Below are 6,471 nucleotides of genomic sequence, written 5' to 3'. Positions count from 1 at the left end.
TCCTTTGTCTCCCCGCTACCCCCCCACCCCTCGCCCTCCGGCCCCTTCTGGCCCCGAGCTCGCCCCCAGACAGGTTTACACCTTCTTTTCCCTTCCTCCTCCCCAGCTTCTCTCCCCCTCCCCCTTCAGGCCCTGGCAGTGTGTTTGCAATGGAGAACGCGGTCGGCGCTTGTCCTGCGAGGGCGAGCGGCTCCACCCAGCTCGCCGGGCGGGAGCGGACCGTGGGGGAGCAGCGGGGGCTCCGGGGGAAGGGGAGCCCTGTCCCGGGCGGGGGGCTGCCTCGGCCAGAAGTTGTCTTAGCGCCCGGGCAACTCGGAAACGTTAAAAAAAAAAAACCAAAAACCCCATAAAACAAAAAAATCCCCAACACCAAAAAACACAGTAGCAAGGAAGAAAAATGGCCATGCATAAGATGTGTACAGCCTGTGGATGGATGATGCTCCTCTGCCGTGTGTAAGCAGGGATGGTTTGATGAGGAGCGGTAGGATGGGCTTGTGGCTTCTAAATGAGAGGAGTGCTGATGAGCAATAGGTTTCTTATTTAAAGAAAGAAGCAGTGAGCGGTGTAAGGGGGCAATAAGCGGGCATAATGGGTACGTGTATTCCTCACAGATATCACCTCTACTACAAGGTGTGTTCCTCAGCTGTTGGCCCTCAGGTTGTTCAGGGATAGCTTGTCAGCTTTTGTCCCCTCTTCTCTGAGGTGCTATGTGCGGTCTGCTACTGCCACTGCTCTTTCTAAGCATTAGTTAATAGTCCTCTCCAGAGGATTTGTACCAGCTGATACATTTACAGTATGAAAACCACAGGGGTATCTAATACAAGCATCTCATTTCCTGCAGGAAACAGAACAGTCATACTGCAGGGCTTTTTTTTATGGTCTGAGCAGAGGGCTTATTTGGCTTCTTAGCTGTGGTCATAAATCTCTGTTTTCTGTTAGTGTGGAAATACTGATTTGCTTTTGCATTAGCCTGCTTTGTGTGTTTTTGTAAAGTTGCATGGTACGGAGTTTTGGTGTTTATCTGTGTGCATTCCAGATTCTGGGTAGTCTTACATCTTTCTCTATAAAGCTGTGTTTTCATGTGTTCCTTCATTCCTGTTGGTGGGTGAGGGGAGGAGAAAATATGAAATACAGCAGGGCACAGAAGGTATAAGCAATGCTTGTCAGAACTGTAGTGCTCCAATTCTAAAAAACATATCATGGGCTTTATTATTTCCCATAAAGTACCGGCCTGTAGGATACCTATATAGCCACTGAAAGGAAAGAGGAAGAAGATGTAATTCCTGCTCCATGGGATTAATAATATTTTTTGTAAAATGCTTCTTCTGATAGTTGAACTGTTACAGTATTTAACTCTAAAATTCTAAATATTCCATTAAAAAGGAGTTATTTTTAAAAGGTTTTTCTTCTTGTAACCTTTGAAAGTGTGCTGTGACCAATATGGCTACAAGAAGGCAAAGATACTGGTTGGTGGCCTTCCTCTAGAGAGCAATGTAATTGCTTGAACAAAAGGATCCTAACAAATGGATACTGCGTGTAGTCTATAACATGGGTGGTTGTCATAGTAAACCAGAGCAGTAAACACCTGTTCAGAAACAATGAAACTTGAAAAATAAACCATCTCTGACCCTTTGCACACTGAAAGAAACTCAACACTCCTAAGACTGTATTGAATTTTATATTAAATCTGTGTCATAATCAGAAAATAGTCTCTTGATCTCTATATCGCAGGGAGGAAATGCTGGATTATTGTTTCAGCCCTGACAGATCAGGGCCTGACATAAATGTTTGATTTGGATGTAGGGAGAGCTGCAGGTGCTTGATGTTGCTGTTTGCAAAGAAGTGGAAATGCTGCTCTAGATAAGAGGAAAATATTTAGAATGGGGAAGGGTTTATTTGTCAGAGAAGGACTAAAGCAAAATGCATTGTACAAGGTAATCATTTTCAGTCTTGCTCAGAGGAAAAGGCTTGGGATGTATACAGAGGCCTTCATTCTAAAATAATATTATTAGCTTCATATTTTATAGTATTTCTGGTGGTAAATAACTTGGTCTCTGTCCCTAAGGTCTTCCTGGCAGAGTGAACCTAAAAAGCATACCTTTGCTAGAGAGAGGAGGAATATTTTTGTAGATCAACATGGAGGAAATGCATAGCAGAAGGGAAATGGTGAATGCAGTGACAGCAGAGCACAGTCACAGAATAAACAAAGTTGAGCAACAGCACTGGTGTGAGCTTTGTTTCTTTTTTAAATACAAGTTTGTAAACAATAGCTTTGTTTTGGTTTGGCCTTGTAGGTCTTGCACATGAATTGGGGCAAATTTACAGAATATTACCGAAATTATAGAGGAAAAGGCAATGTATGTTTTAAGGAGCTACTACTAGATATCAAAAGGGAATGCAAATAAATGCAGTGGTATAAGAATGCTAATAATCTCTAGATTTTCTAAATAAGTAGTATGTTAGAAGAGAAGCTTCTGTAAATGTTTGAAAACAACCTTTCCCTAAAAGCACACCATTTTCATTTGACATGATAAAAGGAGAATTCATCAGCTTTGTCATGAGCTGTGCATATAAGTTACCACAATATTGTCAAGTCTCAAAGCCTTTTTTAGTATATGTTGGTAAATAGGTCTCTAAGAACACGTTCTTGCCTGTCACAGCATTCCCCCCAACTAATGTCTCATGCTGAACATGATGTTTTGACGCTCCCCTCTAACATACATTTGGATACACTTCATGTGTCTTGTCCTAGCTAGTAATTGTGAAGAAGGGTTGTGCAGTTAAAGTCCTTGAGATCAGGTCTCTCTGTGCCCTCACACATAAATATGTGTATCTGCATCAGGTGGCTGTAACTGTGATGCGGGGGATCTACTGGTGCACTGGAATAACAGCAAACACAGTTTGGGTTTGTTTGTTTTCCTTCTTCTCTGCAAGAAGATGAACCCACATAAAATGGCGACTTGCTTTCCACTGCAATTGGCTGTTTCTTGTTTAATGTCCACTTTAAAAAGAGGAGAAAGGGCTGAAAACCTTAAATGGATCATTGGGCACTGTATTTGCGTTTTCTGTTTAAATTTACCTTTATTTTTTATAAATCAAAATATTAATCTGTGCAGAATTCTTAGGATGCTTTTGCTAACCCTGAGATAAGGACTTTTTTAAAGCATGCATATTTATTGCAGGGACTTACAGAGATGCTCAGAGTCTCATAGATTTGGTCAGTCTTGTAGCTTTGGTTTCTGTCTCGTTTTCTGTTTCTTTTTTTTCCAAGAGAACTGCAAACACTCTTCTACAAGACGCTTTTAGCTGCTGATTTCCTAGAAACTGCAGAAACATTACAAATCACCTTCTAGAAGCAATTTAAATTCTCATTTAGTCTCCTGTTTTAAACTATTTTGGGAGTAAGTGAGGTGAGGGGGGGTTGTCTTTAAACAAAAGTGCTAACCGTTGTGGTATAATTAAGGCTCATGTAATGTTGAAGTAAGCCATATATAGAAACAATTTTTTTCCTAAATAGCTCTTCTTGTCTTCTCTGGCTCCTGTTTTTTTCCGTTTCCTCTAACTCCTGGTTGCTGTCCTAACTTTGGATGACTTTCTCAAGCAGAACTTTTTTTTTTTTTTTTTGCACTTCCCTGCTAAATTGAAACTGAAAGTGCTGGCAGTAAAGCTTCTCTGTGCAACAGAAACTGAAAGTAATGATAATGAAAGGGACTGAGGGAGGGAAAATGGACGTAGTCATTTTCTTCATTTAAAACATACTGTAGCTGCTTAAATAATATTTAAGTATTGACTTGATAGTGAAATTTAGACTCAGTTGCTGATGTTTATGTACAAAAGTGTATAAAACTTTATACAAAGAAACGTAGCTCCCCTGAATTCATGGAAATCAAACACAAAGATGCCTTGTCAAGATTAGGGGTTCCTAAGCAGTAGATCCCTGAAAGCTTAGAGATATGTAACAAAATTAATGCTTAACTATGGTTTTATTTTCATAACCACGGACCTCTTGACTGTTGTCAGAATTAAACTGTATTGCAAAAAAGATTGATGCTCAGGCAATGGCTTTTAGACTAAAATTGGAGCCGGGTATTTATGTATGTTGCATCAGCACTGAAGTTTATCATCCTGAACCCAATTTTAAGTATTAAAATTTAAATCTTATTTAAAAAAATAACTTTTATATAGTGCAACTCGTGCTTTTTTAAATACCTGAGTTTAGGTTAGCTTGATGTGCTGAGACTTTTCCTGTGCCTGCATAAGGCTGTGGGCTTGAGGTGTTTTTATCTTAACCACCAGAGATGATGCTTTCTTTCACTGGTCTGTATCTGAGCTTGGCATCACTGCTTGTGTTGCACCCTCCTGTTGCATCCTGTATATGCCTATTTCATCTTTACAAAAAAACTTGTTGGTTTGTGCTGATAGACTTAGGTTCCCTACAGCCAGGTAGTTCTAGTGTGTAGATAATGGATATGTAATTGGTAGGAACAAGTATTTTCAGGACGTTGAGGTAATGGGCTGCAAACACTCACTGATGTAGTAAAGTAAATGAGTTTCGTAATCCCTAATCTTTTGCATCATTCAAACGTCATTCCAAATGGCCTTGTGGTTTTGCTGTAATTTAGGACATCATACTGAACTGTATATGCATTCCTTGCAGATGAGAAAACCAGTAGGCAGAAGGCATCAGCACTTGTTGGAATTAGTTCTTAACTTTGAGGTTTTTTACTGAAAGTGATCCCTGATATATAACACTCAGCTTTTCTTTGTTCTGTAGATTACCAACCAATTGCATTTAGCCTGTATTTAGCTGTTTTAACTGATTTCCATTCTTGGATAAATTTCACTTATTTCTTAATCACTTAATATTTAACAAAAAAATATGGTGGTGTTTTTTTTTTTTCTTCCATTGCATGTTATGTGTAGAAGTGCTAGGAGGCTCTAACTGTTGCGCAAGGATGGGTTCTGCACCTGTTGCTCAGGCAACATGAACTTTAATTTATTAGGCAATTTTTGTATATAGGTATGTATTGTATAATGTCTTAATTAAGCAAGCTCTACTAGTACCTTCATTGTCATTTTGAGCTCTCATTACCACTGTAACTTCTCAACCGCAGAAATTAAGAGTGTGTAAAACGGATTTGCACATTTGTTTTCCCTCTCCCCATGCCTTTTTCCCCCCAGTTTAGAAAAAATACAGTTTGAAACTTTATTCCCATGTTCATCCATTTCCACTGCTCCAACCCGCACCCAGTATGTCCTACCTTGCCAGATTTTTTGGCATTCCTTAACTGAATCTTATGAGATTTTTTTCAAGATTTGGATCTTTTGTAATGTCCAGTAAGAGGCTGCTCTTAGAGTAGATGCTTGATGGCTTGAACAGATTAGTACAATGAAGCATGAAACAGATGTTCTTCAGCCTGTTGACTGGTGCCACAGTTCAAAAGAAATCTAAAGCCGTCTTTCACTGAAGATGCAGATCTATTTTTAGAGATGGAAAATGAATGTCAGTAGTTATTATGTTCTTAATAAAAACAGCCTTTTGTAGATAGTTAAAATCATCCACTTATGGTTAAGATTTACAGCCTTGCATGGTTGTTCAGCCCTGTGAGGTATTTGTGCTGCAGTCATCAACACATCTTTCACTTTATGGGCAGAAGTCTTGTCTTACTGTGCCATTACTTACAGCTGGTTTGGGTTTTGGTTTTTAAAATATTTTTATTGTTTTCTTTTGACTGATAATACCATAAATCAGTAAGGCTAGGTGGTTGGTTTGTTTGTTTGCTTTTTAAATGCCCAAGAGTGCAGGGTCTGGAAGAAATGCAGCCTCGTGCCTGGCCTGTGCACATTGTATTTATGCCTTTTCCAAAAGTGGATGAGCATGAAGTATACTGACTAGTAGTATTTTATATTACCCCTGTAGGACTGTATGTGAAATTCTTGTCTTGTGATTTGTCCGCACATGAATATTGAGTAAAAGCTTAAGGACTTAAAGCCTTGCTGGATAAGCTGTATGAAGAAGTAGGGATGTGCTGTTTGGGACTAGAATAGATTTTTAAAAATTAAGAAAATACTAATTTTTTTTTTTCTGTATTCACATGTAAAGGATCAATAAATCCAAGAAAAAAAACCCTGCCAATTAATGTCCGCAACATAAAGCATAAAATCAATCACGTGGTGAAAGATCTTCACTGATAATATCTCTCTGAAGTCAAACTTGAATTGCTTCCTCATAATCTGGTATCTTACATTTGTTTGTTTTTAAGATTAAATTTGAAGAATGATAAAATCCACTTATATTTAAAGTAATGTTAGATTTCAAGAACAGTAAATTATTCTTTCTAAAGTACCATTACTGTAGTAAGTCAAATCCAGGTCACAGTTATATTCTCTATTGTTATCTTTTTTTTAGCCAAGAATTTACATGATATGGGAACAACATGCATTCTGGAGTTTAAAAGTAGAAAGCGCCCC

The sequence above is a fragment of the Athene cunicularia genome, assembly GCF_003259725.1.
Source record: "Athene cunicularia isolate RWA chromosome 2 unlocalized genomic scaffold, athCun1 chr2_part1, whole genome shotgun sequence".
Lineage (NCBI taxonomy): Eukaryota > Metazoa > Chordata > Aves > Strigiformes > Strigidae > Athene > Athene cunicularia.
This window is presented reverse-complemented; position numbering follows the sequence as displayed.